At 56.5% G+C, this 18,172-nt stretch overlaps 1 protein-coding gene across 6 annotated transcripts in view; it reads left to right on the forward strand.

Moving 5' to 3' along the window:
- Window positions 1-4: 4 nt before the first annotated feature.
- Sh3bp4 (SH3 domain binding protein 4) overlaps window positions 5-18,172 on the forward strand; it is a 70,931-nt gene continuing 52,763 nt past the window's right edge. For 4 of the 6 annotated variants that reach the window (XM_021247425.2, XM_013066944.3, XM_013066943.3 and 1 more), the window contains exon 1: window positions 8-168. The gene's annotated coding sequence lies outside the window, so the exon portion shown is untranslated. Of the gene's footprint in view, window positions 169-393; window positions 4,607-18,172 lie in introns of those variants that run through there. The other 2 variants (XR_015450598.1, XM_087209490.1) reach the window with 2 other exon arrangements.

Here is an 18,172-nt window from a genome sequence, read left to right on the forward strand (position 1 = left end):
GCCCGCGGGCGGGGGCCGATCGCGCGGGGCGCTGGCCTCGGACCCGGCCCCTCGCCGCCGCCACCTCCGTCCCAGGCCCCGCGGTGCTTCCCGGAGCCGCGCGCGCCCCCGGCCGGGCGAGCCCCGGACCACAGAGCCGCCGGAGCCCGCGGACGCCATTGGAGCCAGGTAGGAGCGCGGGGCGCGTCGCGCGGGACCCGAGCCGGGCCAGCGGGCGCCTGTGCCCTTCGCGCCTCGGCCCACGGAGCGGGCGGCCGGTGGGCGATCGCCGCTCCGGGCTTGGGCTCGGGGAGCGGGCGCGGGGGCTTCGGGCAGCCTCGCGCCCCCCGCCGCCCCGGGACCCCGCGGATCCTCCGGGCTCAGGGCGGCGGCAGCCTGGGCCTCGGGGCGCGGGAGCGGGGACCGGGCCGGCGCGCGGCTCCCGGGAAACTTGGTGCCCTGCGCACTCCGAGTTCTCCGGGCGCCCTCGTGGACGGGAGGCGGAAACTCCGGCGCCCGGCCGGCGGTCGGTGGCTAGCCGTCGCGAGGTGACAGCGCCAGCGGCCGGCGGGGGACCGGCTCGGGTCGAGGCGCGTTGCTCTCCGCTGCCGCTGGATGTGAGGCGTCGGATCCCGCGGCTCCCAGCCCGGGCGGGCCGTGCTGGCGGGGGGCCGTGGTGTGGACGGGGGCTGAAGGTGCCGGCCCGGGACTGGCCGTGCAAGCCCGGAGGCTTGCGTGTAGGTGGGCTGGCCGTCCCTCGCGTGTGTGTGAGTGTGAGTGACCGGGAGTGTGAGTGGGGGGGCGCTCTGGCCCTTCCCAGTGTGGGGCCCGCGGAGACACCGTTCGGGGGCTGCCCAGAGCCGCCCGGCTTTCTGGCTGCGGAGAAGGTTGTGGAGCCTGACGGGTCACTGACACCCGAAAAGGGATACTGTGCTGGATTTTGTCCGTGCGATTCCTTCCAAGTGAGGGCAGCAAATCGGTCCTGTGTGATGATCAGTCATAGTAAAGTTCTGGTAACTTTCGTTCTGATTCCCAAACCAGCGTGTGCAGGAAAGGTGGGAATCCGCACCCCAGCAGAGCCATCCTCGGTCCTGTAGATCCTGCCCGCCCTTCATATTTACATTCCTGGGGTCACTGCCGCGCCTTACGTTACAGCCAAGGCCTTTCTTGCTGAAACCAAAGAACCGCCTGTGTGCAGCCCTGCCATCCCCGCACTTCTGAGTGTGCTTGTCTCCGAAGTTTGGGGTTTGCCCTAGCTCTCCGTGCAGCAGTCTCTACCGGCCCCGAGTCCCTTCTGGGGGCTGGTTCTGCCTGAGATTGTGCACATGGTTCGAGAGACCTGGTGCCTCTCTGCCCTCGCTGTGGCTTTGGTTCCTTGCCTTGTAAAAATGACGGTAATGATCTTCCATCTGCTTCCCGGGCCACCATAAAAATTAATGGGTGGTTTGCAGGGCGCTTGACATCCCCGATGACCGAGTCTGTACTTCAAGATGCTGGGGAGCATTTTGCTGTTCTACACTGGCATCCAATAAAACAAAAAAAGCTGCCTCTGACCTGTGCACCCTGCCTAGGAAACAGACCCCAGGCGTGTCAGATGGACACTGGGGGAGTAGTTCCTGGTGTATGCCTATGCTCACAAGCCCCTTCCCCTAGAGCAAGGGGTCACCGGCTTCCTGCTCCACTGCCTGAGCCTGGTGCTCACAGGGCTGCTGTGGAGGGGGAGGTTGGTGCTGAGAAACCCTCAGAGTGACTGGCCTGGCTTTCTAGGGCCTGTGCATGGCTCCTGCTCACTTGGAGAACAATGCCTGGCTTGGGGCTCGGCTGCTGAGAGGCTTGGAGAGGCTTCTTCTGGCCTTTTTGATTTTGTGCTGTCCCGAGGAGGTTCAGGCACGGTGGTTTAATGCCCTTGAAAACGGTCCATAGGAACACTCACCACCTGGTGAGTCCTGGTACCACAGCCCCTGCAGGAGAGGCGTCTCACTGTTCCCTTGGTCTAACCTGCTTTCCCCAGAGCCAGGGCAGAGGGTCCTTTTTCCAGGGGCCACCCTTCCATAGTTTCATTTTTACTGTTACTCTCCCAGCCCTTTTTGCCAGGCCAAGTCTAGTAGCAGATAGCAGCCCAGATAGGTTTGGAAGGACCCGAAAGTGGGCTGAGTGAATTGCTGATAAGATCTCTCGCCGGCCCATTGTCTGGTAATACAGATTGTGTTGTTGATTTTCTGCGTGCTGAGAGGAGAGGGGACTCTTCCTGGAATCTCTCCTTTGCTCTGTGCTAATCCAGCAGCCTCGAATTATTTCCCTCCGGGCTGTTTGAAAAGACTTTCTTCTTATTCTAATGCTGGTTCTTAGTCTGATAATAAGCTGTGGATGAATGCTGAATGGGGTTTGTGTCCCTGGGTCCTGGGAGACCTCCTGGGTGTAACTCCTCCCCCAGCCACCTGGCAGCTGTATCCCCTCCCCCTGGGCCCACGGGAGGTTGGGAGCCACCTTGGGGAGCCGCCCACCTGCTCAGGCTGGCTGGCTGCACCCCTGGCTCGGGGTGTACCTCAGTAGCTCCCTGACTAGCAAGCAGCCAGCCCTGTGGGTTTCCCTTTCCTTTGTTATTTTCAGACTCTTGGGTTCTGTTATGATTCTTCTTCCGAGAATTGGAATCAGGCCCCTGGGACGGTTCCCAGGGCCCTGGAGATGGGCACCAGAGCTTCTTTGTCCCAACGCGGTGGCCTGACAACCAGGAAGCCGGAAAGGTCAGCTGGCAGATAACCCCACTTCAAGAGGAGTGCTGGGGGCACTGGGCCATCCCTGTGTGCACCAAGGCTTCCGAGGCTGGCTGCTTGCGCAGTAGAAGTCCCACATCCAGTCACTACCCTTTCACAGGGTGACAGAGTAATTCACCGAGCCCCAAGACACCCAGCGAACAATCCAGCTACTCACTCAGTGTCCTCCAGGAAGCCTGGGCCTGCTCAGGGCATCCGTGTGTTATGTCACTCGGCACCTGAGCCCTGGGGAGCAGCTCCTAGAGGAAGGGGTGCCAGCAGCCAGCATTTAGTGGATGGGGGTGCACCATGTGGGGAAACAGAGCAGTGTGGGCGCTGTAAGCGGGGAAAGGTGAGATGCCATCCAGACCACGTCCCTTCTAAAACCATCCGTAAACAAATGCGGCTTGGAGGGAGTTAGACGGTGTGCTGAGTCTATCAGATGTGGCTCAACATTTGGGGTGTCTGGAGGGGTAGAAAAGGAAATGGCTTTTGGAGGGCTAGTGTGCACACTTCCTGGTCTCCACAGGTACGTTGTAGGGTTGGGTTGCGTTTTACCAGAAGCAGCGGCAATTCAGGTAACTCCTCCATTCTCAGCCCCGTGTGTGCTTGAGCTGGGATTTGGACCTGGATCTGGCCCGTCCAGAGCCCCTGAGCACACTCAGTGTGCTGAGACTGAAGACACCAGTGCTCTCAGCCACGCACTGGGGGCTCTGAGATGCAGGCCTGGCCAGGGCGGGGTGTACCTCCTTGTGCAATGACTTGTACTCTGAGGGTGGTGAAACCCTGCATACCTGGCAGCCTCCTCAGCCTAGTGGTGGAAGGCAGCCAGGGTGCACCCCATTCCCTCGCCCTGGCTGCAGGGTAAGGCTTCGTGTGTTTGGAAGATGGTGATTTTGAAGTAGGGATGGCTCAGACAGGATCCGGTATGAAGTCTGTCCTTGTACGGCAAAGAGAGGATTCCGGGCAGCTGAGGTCACTAGAATAAGATTATAGGAAGGCTATTAAGTAAATATAAGATAAGGTTCCACCTTCTTCCTTACAGTCAAATAAATGGCATAGTAATAATCTCAGTAATGTGATTATTCTTATCTGCTCAATAAAAGGTTGTCTCAGGGGAACCCTCTGCTGATGCCTGTGAGCCCAACTCCCCTGAACAGGTTGGAAAGAATCCTTTCTTTCCCAGGATTGTAGCAAATTCTCAGTCTTCCACCTGAGGCTCAAGGAGCCTCCTGAAGTCTGCCGGTCTTAAACAAGCATTTCTGGCCTCGGGTGTGGGAACCTGCCGTGGGAATCTGCCGAGGAGGAGAGACAGCCCAGGTGATACCGTCTGCCACGCTCTGCGCTGTACACACGCCCGCCACGGCTGATTTCAAGCTGCCAGGGGGAGTGGGGTCCGCAGTAAATATTTAACAACCTGTGGGAGCCGACAGGAGCACCCGCAGCCCTTACAAGATGATGAAATAGTCACCTGCCCAGTGCTTGGGCCTTGTGTGCCTAGGAAGAGCCGAGCAGAGAAAGGCTTTGGTCACTGAGTAACCTACTGTGGCCGCGAGGGTGGAGTGCTTCAGAACTCACCCAGAGGCGTGGTGGTAACAAACTTTCGACCTGGCCTAGTGGATCAGAAGAGGTGTCCCTGCTGTGTCTGGGTGGGTCTGGGAGACGTGACCTTGGGGCCTAGGCCTGACCCCTCCCACATCCTCTCTGGTGCTGACCTCCTGCTCTGCTTCCAGCCTGCCCAGAGCCACGGCTTTGCTCCACCATTCGCTTCCACCGTGATGGTCCTGCCTTGCAGCCAGCAGACCATGGACTGGATCCCCCCAAACCGTGTGCTGAATTAACCCTCTCTCTGCCCCTTTAAGTCTGACTGTCAGGTATTGTGTCCAACGGTGGGAAAACTCAGACCCTTTCTCGAGCAGCGCAACTGGACAGACTCTGGGTGTGGGCCCCCAGCGTCTCTAGTTTGCAAAAGCTCCCCCGGGTGGTGTTCATGGAAACCCAGAGTGGAGCACCCCTGATGCACGATGGGGCTGGGGCTGGGGCTGGGGCTGGGCGTGGCAGATCCTGGACCCGAGGCCCAGAGTTGGGACTGAGCTGTGTAGAGGGACCCAAGCACCGAGCTTGTGCCCAGTTCCCGGGAGAGGCAGGCGGAGCCACGGCTGCCTGTTGTCTGTCTGACCTCAGCGGTCCTCTCCCTGTGGCTGGTGGGCAGTGTGCCTCGCATTGCTTTGGCGAAGGGCAGAAGTGTGTGGGACGAAGCCAGGGAGGAGCTCCTGCAGAAGGGTGGGCGATGAGCTGATGGATCTCCACGTTAAAGCAGAGCCCAGGAGCCCGAGCAGCTTCCGGGGCCACTTGGCTGCTGAAGGGCCATGGCCAAGGACTTCGTAAGAGTCCTTGAGCTTGGTTATACACATAAGTAGGTTATTTCTTCTCCATCGTCATTAGCAGCAAAATTGTTTGAAAATGTGGAGCTTTCTGTGGAGGCAGCGAGCTCAAGGCGGGGGCTGTCCTGCAGCTCAGAGCCGGTCTGAGGTGGCTGAGCTGGGAAGGGGCAGCATCCGGGGAAGCGTGGTCCAGTGGGGCGGGGGTGAGCGGAGATGGGAGAATGGGGTGCTGGGGACTTGGAGTGATGCGCAGAGGCCGTCCTGCCTCTGGGCACCCTGACACTGGCGACAGTGCTGCGTGTCCCTGAGGCCACCCAGGAGAGTTGGGGGGGAAGTGGGGTGCGAGCCCATGCGAGCAGGGAACTCTGGGCAGTGAAGGCCTGGAGACTTCTGAGTTTGCTGTGTAAGAACCTTGTCATGTGGCAGTGGGAAGCTTCTAGGAGCAAGAACTCAGAGCTGAGGCCATGCGAGAGATGTGTGTGATACCAGGAATAGGTCCACGGTTTGAGACATGAAGACAGGCAGGCTGGAGCCAGCCAGGGTAGGGAGCCCACGGGGGCCTGGTGTGGCACTGGCCATGGGAGCGAGGGACCCCGGGAAGGGACGGGCAGTCACAGGTCCTGACCGGGAGGGTCTTTGGGAGCAGCTGGTTAAAGAACTTCGCACATATCTGTCCAGGTTGCTCATCTGCAACAGGCTTCCATCAGCCTTTGTGGGGCTGGCTCCTCTGTCCCGAGATGCAGTTCTTGGGATGCCTTTGACTCCCCAGGTCAGAGGTCAGGAGCTGTCCCTGTAGGCTTGCTTGTTGCTTCGTGGGGAGAAGTTGCATTTTAGTATCTGTGTGTCCTCGGTGGGCCAAAGGCCCTCAGGGGCAGTGTCGCCAGGGAATGCAAGAACGGGGGTGGGGGGGGGCTGGCCGGCCTAGTGAAACAGGGTGGTGACTTCATCTAACATGTACATGGTGACAACACTAATATTTGCTTCGTAGACATCTTGACAGTTTAAAACTTACAATGTATGACCAGAGTAATCTCTGGCTTTAAGAATTCTGGCTTATGAATAATAATCAGCTTACTTATAAATGCTGTCAAGTGGCCATCCCTAGAATTGTATGCAATTTAATTTTTAATTCAGGCAGTCATGCCCTACCTTTGTTTAGCCATTTTCTGCTGTCCTCCTTGGTAAAAGGATTTGAATTTTTAATAGCTTCAGGCTATGAATAGGTAAATGGAGTACCCTAACCTTGTGTGCATTTAAACATTTTAAAATCAGCCTAAGAGTTGCAGCCTTGACTTGACAGGTGGCCGCAAATATTTGTACGCGTTCTTGGCATAAATGGAAAATAAAGGTACCCCGTTCAGATCTAACCAAAGACACCGGTTGGAGCAGGTGGGATGTGGAAGAGTGATTCAGGCCGAGTACGGGCCCAGGGCCTGGCCCCTCGCAGCTCAGCAGCTGGCTTGTGCACTGGCAGAGAGTGCAGCCCTGTCCTTCCAGCTGCAGCCTGCTCTCCCCTTCTGTCCTCTTGTCCTATCCCACGCACCCCTGGACAAGTTGTATCCGTGTTGCTCCCATGGTTGCAGAAATCTGTGTTCCAGGCATTCACGAGAGGAACGGGCTGCTTCTGGATGGCTGCTTTGGAGCACAGGGCTGGGTTCTGGACTTGGTCTGTCCTGGCGGTGCCCACTGTGGGTGCCCTCAGGCGACCCTGGTGGGCTGGTCCTTGGCCGTGGGCCCCTACCATTCACTAGTGCTCACTGTCACTTATTTGTTGTTGGGACATGAGTGATTTTGGACCTGTTGCATTAGGGGAGGTGGTTATGGCGTGCAGACATACCAGCCACACCCCTGACTACCCCGTGTCCTGTCCGCAGGAGTCCTCTGTGCTTTCAGACTGCTGCACTCACCGGGCTTTTCCCGCGGTGTGTGTCAGGCAGTGCTACACTTCTGCAGGTGACTGCAGCCAGTCGGACGGGAAGCAGGCTGACCCGCACACCGGAGTCAGCTTGCAGCGTACCCTTGCCGCAAGTTAAGTGACTGTCCCTGTGCTCTTATGCCCAGTACCTGGTGCCTGTTTTGTGCCAAGCCGTGGCTAGGGACAGTAGCAGAGAGGAGGTGTTCACAGGCCGATTTCGAGTAGTCTTTTTCCCGGTGGCCTCGCCATGGCCTTTTCTTGTCCTGTTTCATTTTCGGGACTGTCAAATGTGACAGAGCAGGAGTTCCAACCCCTCACCTGCGTTCCCAGCCTAAACGTCTGCTTGGTGTTCGGGGTTCAGCCTCTGGTTCAGTCCTGGCCTCCGCAGTTGGAAGTCAGATGAGATTCCCACGTCCCCGCGCTGTTCACCCGTGAACTTGGCTACATCATTGTCCTCCAGGTTGGATCTGGGCCCGTACTTATCAGCCCGGAGCTCTTTGACTGCGACTCGACTCATGACCTCTTTGGGCACTGGTGTTCGCACTGTCATTCACTCCTGAATATTGAAGAGAGAGCTTTTGTGACCTGGGCTGTGACATGGCTAGAGAGGCTTCACCGTCAGAGCTGATCAGAGTTGGGGCTTTGGTACAAGTGCAGTCTAGCCTTTAAAAGGTAGGCATGTTCACTGCCCTGAGCTGGAGGGGAGAGAAGGCCCGGCGTCGGCTGGCAGCCAGAAGGACCACCGCGTCCCCGGAGGCCTCTGTGACTTCCAGGGCAAGAGGTCCCACCTGCCGAGCTGCCCTGAGCAGGGCCAGGCCGAGCAGCGCCTGAGCCCAGAACGAGTGCTTCATAGAGAGATGAGCCATCTGGGAATCGCTTGCTGCTCCCACCACAACTCAAAGGAGCGAAAGAGGGCCGGGGATTTAGCTCAGTGGTTCCTCCGCCTGCCTCGAAAGTGCCAGGACCTGAGTTCTATCCTCTGTACCAAAAAAAATATATAATAAAAAATTTTTTAAAAAAGGAACAAAAGACTTATGAAAGAGAAAAAAATTTTGATCATTAAATATTTCTCTTTTTTGATACCGGGGATCGAACCCAGGACCTTGCGCTTGTGAGGCAGGTGCAATGCCACTGAGCTACATCCCCGGCCAATATTTCTCTTTTTAAATTTTGAATTTAAAACACAAACCCCAGCGTCATGCATGTTTGCTTTCTGTTCCATGCATTCACCACAGTTGAGTAAAGATCCAATCTGATTATTAAAAAAATACTGTTTGTCCCTTATATTTTTTTAATCAAGTAATTACATGTTCATTTTAGAAATGTGAGAAGATGTTAAAGGAGAATAAGTTCAAATCTGTGAAATCCTCCCACCCTGATATCCTTGCTGCTCGTGTTTTTGTGTGAGATTTTGAGAAATTCTCACATGTAGACACAGACCTTAGCCTTCCACTGTGTTCCTGGCACACGGTAATTTTTCAACATGTATTGTGTTTGTTGAATGAATATTAAGCTTTTTAAGATAAGCAGCCTTTTAGAACTGGGCATGATGTCGAACCCTGTAATCCTGTAATCCCAGCCCTCAGGAGGCTGAGGCCGGGGGAGCCTGAGGCCCGCCTGGACTACATAGTGAGACTCTGTCTCAAAAAAGAAAAAAGTTTTGAAGAGCTTTTTATCTAAAATAGTTTGGCGTATTTTCACATCAGTAAATATAAGTTTGCATCCTCATTTTTAGTGTAGATGTCACCCTGCGCATTTAGCAAGTCCTGATGGAGAGATGGTTCCTGTTTTGCAGTCACAACCTGCGCTGCAATGAGCTGTGTCCTAGACAAAGGGACAGGCCTCTGCAGGCCGTGTTGTTTCCCTCGGGGCGAGTCTTCTGTTGTCCCCAAGTCCCGAAGAAGCCGCACTGGGTCCCTGGGGAGGGTCGGGGCTGCTCAGGAGGGCACCTGGGCAGGTGGTGCCATCTGCCTTGAGAGACTGTGGCCTTGTGTCCTCTGCCCTGTCACCCAGACCCTGTGGGAGAAGGTGCTGCTGTCCTGGGAGTCTTCAGGGCCCGCTCCCCCTTAGGTGCAGAGTGATGATTCACACACACACACACACACACACACACACACACACACAGACGGCCTCGGGGATGGCGGCTGAGCTGCTTCAGGGTCACATCCAGTGTCGAGGGATTTGGGAGCTGGGTCCGTGGTCAGCTGTGACAGTGGTCACACTTGCCCCAGGAGCGACGCAGACTTGATTTTTGGGACCTCTGGGCTCGTTATGGGGAGGAAGCTCTCACTGCCTTCTGCTGGTGTCGAGGTCATCGTTTGATCTCTGACTGTGGTCTGGTGTCCTGGGCCTTCATCCTGGCAGGCGAGGAAAGCTAATGTATGGGTGGAATCTTTCTTGGCCTGTCTCCCGCGCGTGGTCTTGGCACCCGCTGTGTTGTGAGTCATCCTCCTCGGGGTAAGGGTAACGTGAGGCAGCACTATGGGAGCCTTGTAAACCCCTAAGGTGGGCCTGCCCAGGACCCCTGGGGTTCTTGTACTGCTCATTTGCTCCGAGGGAGGGCGAGGCCCCTTTCATTGGGTAAGGGTGGGCAGGCCTGAGAGCCCCCCCTCTCGTGTTCTCCCCGCCCCTTCCCTGCTTCCTGTTGGACCCAGCATTACTTGGTTGGGGGCAGAGGAGTGGGGAGACCACCAGGACAGCCTCTGTCCTCAGAGCCCTGGCTCCTCCTGGAAGGAAGGAGAAGGTGCTACAGTCCTGGAGGTAGGCAGGGTCCTCTCGCCCTCAGGGTTAGTTAGGGCAGGCGCCCCAGAGAAGCTGCGCAAAGTGACAGGGCAGTTGGGGATCTGGGGGTGCTCAGGCTCCAGGAGGGGGCTTGGTGGGTCCAAAGAACCGGGATGGAGACCAGGGCTGGCCCTTTCTGGGCACACCCGGGAAGGGATGCCAGAGGCAGGTGGCCAGGTCAGACAGGTCCTCTGGGCTTTGATCAGCTTTGAACCTTATCTGAGGGCACTGCAAGACTTGGTTAGAGGAGTGAGCGTGACTTGGAAGGGGTGACCTGGCCACAGCCACCGGGTGACCCATCACACCTCCTCCCCACATGGGTCCCTTTTGCACAGCCCAGAGACCTGTGTGCATGAGCTGGGGCCTCCACCCATGACCCGCTTTCGTGACCCGTGCGTGTGCTTCTCTCTCTGGACCTGTCTCAAGAGTTCCATAAAATCATCCCGAGTAAACCTTCTACAGTACTTCAAAGTTACTTTTATTACCATGAAACAACACTGGGGAAGAAATTGAGCCATCGGCTGGATCATTACAGAGGCCACCGAGTCTTCGTAGCCCAGAAAGCACCGGTCCCTGATGAGGAATGGAGGCTTTCAGGTTACAGCCACATCAGGGGTACCCAGAGCAGACCTGGCATCAGCATGCCTCTGCATGGCAGTGGCACCCTGATTCTCCTGGGAACCTGCCTGTCCCCCACCCCCCGCTGGCCAGCAGCCGTGGCTTTATTGTGACCAGGTCCCTGACGACCAGGAACTGCTAACCAGGTGTGGCTTCCGGTTGGCCCGAGAGACGTCTGTGTTTCACCTGCGTTAACCCAGCTAACCCCTCTCTTCCCAGAAAACCTGAGTCCGGCCTCTGCTCCTGTAGGAAACCAACCCCTCCCAGTTCTCCCAGAGTTAGCCATTGTGTCCTCAGGGCTCAGAGGGCAAGACGGAAAATGATGTCATAAACACCAATTTGTTTGTCACTAGCGAAATTGGCTAGAAGTTGGCCACTTGCTAAATTGGGAGCTGATTATCATCCCGGCAAGAAGGGGGGTTATTTTGCTGAGCAGGAAAATGGGGAGAGCAGTGTGATTCCCATGCGGATCTCTGTGTGGGAAGGCCGAGTAACAGGTGATGGACACTTTCAGAACAAAACACAGATTTGCTGCTTAGCAAAATGATTGTAAATTAGGCATTATGGGAAAATCTGTGTGCGTGTGACTTTGAATATGTCAGCTTGTTTGTGGCTGTCCTTTGCCTTCACATTGTGCTGCTGAGAATTGCAAATTAGCAACTTCGCAGAGCTTGTAAACAGGGCCTGGGAAGGAATGTACAAAAATAATAGTTGTTGTCGGGTGAGAGTTGGCACAGAGTGGTTTGGGTGGTCATTTGCTCACCCCTCCTGTTGTCTTTAAGGAAACATAGCAAACTGCACACCTAAAATATCTTGGGAGAAAAGAAGACAAAGGAAGAAGTAGGCAGTACTTGTAAAATCCTACTATACTAGTAACTTTCCCATTGCTGGGACGAAGTTTCCAACACCCACAGCTTCAAGGAGGAGAGGTTTATTTGGCTTGAAGTTTCAGAGGGTTCAGTCCATGGTTGGCTGGCTGGCTCCAAGGCAGAAAGGGCATGGCAGGAGGGCTTGGAGGAGGAAAGCTGCTCAACCCCTGCCAGCCAGCAAGCAGAGAGACAGAAAGGACCTGGCAATAAGATATACCCTTCCCGGTCACACCTGCAGTGACCACCTCCAGCCAGGCCCCAGCTCCTGACAGCACATCCAGCTATGAACTCATCAGTGGATGAGTCTCTGTGATCCAATCCCCCTCCACCAGCTCCTGCCCTCAACACATGAAGACTTTTAGGGGACAGTTTGGCTCTACATTATAACAAGACCCTATAGGCCGTCACTGTACCAGATTCTTCCACTTATTTAATCCCCAGGTTTAGCCACTGGGGTAAACGGTCTTGTTCACATGTCACCGAATGCGCCCATGGACAGACTGTCTGAAAACACCAGGAAGCACATCCTTACTTCAGCTGGGTGTTAACAGAGGGAGTCAGAGACACAAGGTGCTGGCTTCATGGCTTTAATTCTATGCAGCTGTCACATCCCACATCTGAGGATGTGTGAGCCTTGGGTACCATTTTCATTCCCTCATCTCCTTTGAATTCTGAGGGTCCCAGAAGCTTCTGAAATAAAGTCGTTTTTCTGGATGGCAAATAGCCTTGGTAGTAAACTGGTGCGAATGTTGTCTGTCTGGCAGAGAAGGTAGAAGCTCCGCTTAATGAAGCTACTGTTATTCTTGGTAGTGGAAGTATTAACAAATGCACATAACCTCGCTTTGCTGACGGATCCTGCTCCAGTATTCCCTCCCTCCCTCCCAAGTCCTCCTGGCCTGGGTTGTGCTCACGTGGTATTTGGCATGTAGCACCCTGTGCCTTTACCATGGTGCCTAGAAACCCTTCATTTTTATGACACACATGTGGAGCACAAGCACTCTTGCCATCCCTGTGTCACACATAGGGAAACCAAGACACAGAGGGTTGTGGAACATGAGTGAGCTGGAAAGGGAGGCGCAGGAGCGAAGTCCAGGCCATGCCACTGTGTTCTGTCCCATGGGCCTCCTGCCACATGTGCAGATGCCCACCCCTCCCTGGCCCAGTCCCCGACCACCCCACACAAGGACTCAGCTCGGGATGGCAGTGATGCCTGGGATGTTCCAGATCTTCCTCTTTGGGAGTGTGAACTCTACTCAGGGGAGACATGTGGTCGGTAGAGTCACCAGTGGACTATGAGGCATGGTCACTGGGTTTCCCCTGCCTTCCCAGGGCCAGATGGACCGTGAGATGTTTTCCTGTTGGACTTCTGAGGAGGTTCTAGGTTTTGTTCCAGTGTCCTCTGTAACACTAGGGACTTCAATTTTCCCCCTCTTGTTTTCTCCTTAACTTCAAGGATTGTTGTGTTGGGGCCAGGTGTGGCTCTGCACAGTTTGCTACTTCTGGGAATTTATTGAAATTTTCTTTGATTATCCCGCGGATCCCGGATCCCGGGAGAGCAGCTGGACTTCCCCTGGGACATGGGATCTGCTATGGATTGGCTGAATCGAGGCTTCGACCGAGCTGTGTTTCACTTTGCACACCAGGTGTGTTTGTCTGCCCTGCTGTCTCAGTTTTCAGGCACGGGTCCCCGTGTACCTGTGGCTTGTCATTTCTCTGGATTAGCACCAACCATTTTCCTCCTGTGTTCCAGTTTTCTGCCAACATGATGTTGGGTAGTTTTGTTGTTTTGCAGTTTCATCGATATAAAAATCCTCGGGTGTGTAATGTTTTCGGTCCTGAATTTTACTTTTTCTGTTCTGGTTTGGTGTCCCCCTTTCTGGATCAGGTTCTGGTTTGTCATGGGAACGGAGCCCTGGAGGCTCTCGGCCCTGGTTGCAGCCCCGTTTCTGGGTCCTCTGTGCATATCTGGGGTGACCTCACCCACTCTGGCTTTCGCGTGCCTGCACCTCGCAAAGGTTGCTTGCCAGCCTTTACTGAGCACCTTCTCCCTCGGGCTTGGGAGCAGGGTGCACCGTGCTCCTAGTGTGTGCAGCCCTTGCCCTGCTGTGAGAAGGACTTTTGTGCTGATCCCTCTCTCCTTGTCCTGCTGAATCTGCAGATCTTGTTAGGTATTTTTCCTTGCTTAGGATATCTGATTTTTAATTTTTTCCCGTACTTTGTGTGTGGTTTTGATTTTATGTGTTGATGCGTGGCTGGCTTCGGGGCACGCTGAGCTCCCGCTTCTCTGACGCGTGAAAGTTGCGTGTTATCGAGTGTGCTGGTGGGTTCTGCACTGCGCGCCGCAGTGGCGGGGAGTCGTGTGGCGCGGAACCCTGCCCACTCTTCCTGTTAGTGCGTTCACTCGGCAAACACTCAGAGTGGGCCTGGTTGCTGGACTCGGCCCGGCGCCCTGGTGTCACGGATCTAAGCTGGCCTCCCAGAACTTCGTCCCTCGGGCTGGTCCTGCGGTGGCACCCTGGTCCCCCTTGAAGCGTGTGGGCTTCCGGCTTCCTCCTGGCCTGAGCCCCGGAGCCCTTTGGCTATACCCCGGCTGCTCTCGCGTCCTTCCCCACGCGCCTCTGCTTCAGGCCTGGCGGCCCGGCAGACACACCGTGTCCCCAGTGTATCCTGACCGTGTCCCCAGTGGTATCCTGACTTTTCGCCTGGATTTAAGGGGGTTTGGGGGCCTGCTTGTGCTAAGGAGTCACCCGGGATGGCGGACAGGGCTGCTCAGGTCCTGCCCCGCCGAGATTGAAAACACCAGTCCCTCCGCTGCAGTCCCGGCTGTGCCGTCCTTTCTGACCCGGTGGTGTTCAGAGCTTGGGTGTGGCTGAGCCTGTGTTGCACCCCGATAACAGACCTGCAGGAGGGAGGGACCCGGCCAGTGCCACACTCCGGGACGTTCTTCTCCAACTCCCTGTCCGTCTGCGCGGACTCCCGCAGAGGGCCTGAGGTACCACCTTGCTTTCTCTATTGGCTCTGGGGATCAGGAGCCCTTTGGACTCCTAAAACATTGCTTTAGATCCCTTTTGTGGGTCATCGGCTCGACTGGAAAGGAGTCCAATATGGCCACAGAGGCATGGCTTCAGAAACTAGGTTTAAAAAGGGGTCCTGCTCTATGGCCTCCTTGTTTATCTTTTTACTTTTTAAATTTTTTAAGTTTGATTAAAGATGTTTTGCCACCTTAAGCATTTTAAGCGTGAATTCAGGAGTGTTTAGCCCAACCCCACTTTCCCGAGAAGCTTTTCATGGCGCAGTTCTGAAGCTCCGCCCCCTGCCGAGCCTGGCCGCCGCGTCCCACTCCCCGTCCTCCAGGGGGCGCCGCAGTGTTTGCCCTTGGTGACCGCTGACCTCAAGGCCCGCCTGGGCTGTGGGGTGTGGTAGGTTTTGACTGAGAGGTACCCGCTGTGTGGGGGGACCGCCTCTGTGGATGTCTGGGCGCCCCCTGCTGTCTGGAAGTCTACACCCTGCTGTCAGGTCAGAGGCGGGACTGCGGTCCTGGGGTCACATCCACTGGGGGCGTTTGGAGGCACCTCTGTCCTCTTCTCTGCAGCTGCCTCAGCGTCCCCTCCCACCAACAGTGAATACGAATGCCAGTTTTTCCACGTCCTCCGGCAGGTGTTCACTGTTTTTTGAAGGTCGTCATCCTCGTGGGTGTGAGGGGATCGATCTCACTGCGGCTTTGCTTTTCTCTGGTGATTACTGTTATGCATGTGCTGATTGACCTCCCGTTTTCATTAACTCAGATTTCTTGTAAGGTTATTTTCTTTTCCTTATTTATTTATTTATTTATTTATTTGCAATACTGGGGATTGAACCTAGGGCCTTCACACTGATCTATATCCCAACCCCTTTTAAAAAATTTTTTTGTGTTTAGAGAGGGTCCCACTAAGTTACCCAGGCTGCACTCCAACATGTGATCCTCCTGCCTCAGCCTCCCAGAGTGTTGGGATTACACTCACTCACCACCACACCCAGCTGGTTCTTTTTCTCTCTAGGAATAAGAACTACTCATGTTAAAAATACAAGCTCAGGTAACTCGTTTGTCTTTTCCCAGTGCGTGTTTGCGGGAGCTCATTTCTGCTGGACAACGTGACAGCAGTCCTTCTGTGGAGAGTGGGGACAGCCCGCCTCCCAGTGCTGCTCCCCGTGGTCACCTGCACCCTTGCCCGTGTTTAAAGGCTCAGAACCAAGCATGCTGTCATGAACAGTACACACCAAACACACACATCCCTGAACACGAGTCCTGTGATTCCAGGAATGGCCAGGGGTTGCCTTGATTATGAGTAATACACACACTTAGGGTGAGAGACTTAGAAAATCGAGACAGAAGCCCTCTGCCCTCCTGAAGCCCCATGTCTGTGGGACACGTCAGTAGAGATTAGGGTTTCAGTTCTGCAGTCCACTTTGTCACCAGGCGGGATAAGGGCAGTGTCCACAGGCAGCACAGGCATCACCGCAGGCCACCCAGCTGTGCAGCCGTCCTGGGCATGGGGCGGGAGTTGCTCTCTGCCCGCATCGATGCAGCACACAGCCACCTGCCCCTTGCACGCCGGCTGTCACGCTTCCCCTCCAGCCTTCCCAAGATCGAAGTTGTAGCATCCACGTCTCTCGCCAAGGTGCAGGCCTGCACTTCTCGGAAGTCGCTGCAGCGCTGTCTTGAGGTCAAGCTGCTGAGCAGGCACCGACCACCTTTCTGCTGGCAGCACCAGACCTAAGGTGACTTGCATTCCCGGGGGAGGAGAAACACGTGTAGATCAGACAGTGCGCATTCTCACCTGGCTCCCGGGGCCTCTGCTTTCTGAGCCTGAAACTCCACCCTTCTTTGCTGCCCCTGAGGTGCCTTGCAGGGTGTGGGTGGCCTGGGTGGGATGAACCGCACTGTGCGCACAGCCCGGGGACAGTAGGGATGGCTGGGATCCCTGCTCTGGAAGCAAGGAGAGGGATGTTCAGCTCCAGCTCTGCCTCTGATGGGCTGGAATGGCTTTTCCAGGGCTTGTGTTCTGGTGACCTTGGGACTCCGATGGCTCCATGCTGCCCACCGCCCCGGTGCTGCCAGCTTTCGTAGTACAGGAAGAGCGAGGATTCCTTGCCAGCCCAGCCTCGACCGCCCTGGCTGTTCGCTGGCTGGCAGGAGGGAAGAGTGCGTTGGTCCATGTGTTCCCGCCTCGGGTGATGCAGCTTGGGTTTCAGCACGGCCTGTCTGTGACATGCAGCGATTTGTCACAGGGATCCTCATAAAGCACCCGATTAGAGGCAGTGTGGGGTGTGCCCTGCACTCCCCTCCGTCCTGCCCTGGGGGCTGGCTGAGCTGGGCTCGGGGAGCCAAGGCCTTTTGTGGGGGTCTTGGGGACTGGAAAGGGGAGGGTTGGAGTGGAGGGCATGTCTCTCAGTCCTGCTTGGTTCGGAGTCAGGCATTTTCCTGTGGTTTCAGCTGTTACCTGGGCAGAGGATGTGCCGGGCCCAGGCGGGTCCAGTCCCGCTGAGCTCAGGGCCCGGAAATCTGGCTGCACCTAGGCCGTCTGCCCCTTCCCTCCCTCCTGTGTGTGGTGCCCCTGCTCAGGTGCTTGCTCTGTGTCAAGGGGCTGTGCCTGGTGCTCGGATGCCCGCCAAGAGCCGGGCGCTGTAAGCGTCTATGTTCAGCATGTGGGGAGACTGAGCCCCAAGCATTTCGCCTGCGCTTTGAGGAACAAAAGTGGCATAAGGGTGCCTGTCCTGCATTCCGTCTCCATCTCTGCTCTCGGCTGCCCTGCCCTCTGCTGGATGCACTTCCCTTCTGCCACCTCCTCTTCGGGGCCCCTTCGGCCAGGGTTCCTGTGACCTACATACAGGCAGTGCCCTCTGCTCCAGGCCGTCTCCCCGGAGCCCAGAGGCCTGTAACTGTGCTAGGGATGTGGGGTGGGTGTCTGTGTCTCCTGGGGACGTGGATCCCAGCACCGTCCACCCCGTGACTCCTGAAAAGGGTGCCTGTGGGACCCTGTAACCCGTCCAGCTCGAACAGTGACCGCTGCAAGAGCCTGAGGCTGCCGCAGTGCCACCATCTGGCCGGGACCAGGGAAGGGCACTGGGCAGGGGCGATGCTCCGGGCCCTTCTAGAAATTGCTGTGTCATCTCTCCCCCTCACCCACGAATTCAGCCCCTCAGAGTCTGAGCGTCCTCTGTGGTTCCGAGCAGTGAACGCAAGTGCTTGTGGGGCTCAGGGCGGCGCACAGCAGGCTGGAAGGTGTCTCTCACCGCTGACCTGGGCTGCCTGTGTCTGACTCGAGGAAAGCAGTTCCCACCCAAGCAGCATCTTCTGAAATACCTGGCCAGTCCCCCCAGCACCGTCAGAGCCGTCCAACATCAGCGTTCCAGAAATGTCACGGCCCGGAGGAGCCATGGCAGTCAACCGTCCTTGCTGGCCTGGGTGGGACCTGGGGACAGAGCGGGCGCATCAGGGAAGGACTCCAGGGGCCCCGTCTGCGGGCACCACGCTCGCCAGCCTGGTCCTCTCCGGGCCAGACCTTGGCTGTCTGCCCGTCGGTGAATTCTCTGTCCTCCCGTCCCTCCGCTCTCCTTGATACAGACACAGAGTGAGCTTGAGGGGAGTGGAGTGGCAGGCACAGTGGCTGCATTAACTTGCTGCTCTGAAATTCAGAGCCCCGGGGGCCCTGGAACCGGCTGACCTGTGTGCCAGGCGCTGTCCCAGGCCCCCGCCAATCCCCTTAGCACCTTGGGGGTGGGGGTGGAAGACCGGATGGGGTTATGTAAACCTCGTGTGAACGATCAGGGCCACGTCCAGGCATCCGCTCCGTTAGGTGTGCTTGGTCAGTGCAGAGCGAGCCCAGCCTGGGA

The sequence above is a fragment of the Heterocephalus glaber genome, unplaced genomic scaffold, assembly GCF_053883595.1.
Source record: "Heterocephalus glaber isolate CG9 unplaced genomic scaffold, H.glaber_assembly_v1.0 deba00001004, whole genome shotgun sequence".
NCBI lineage: Eukaryota > Metazoa > Chordata > Mammalia > Rodentia > Bathyergidae > Heterocephalus > Heterocephalus glaber.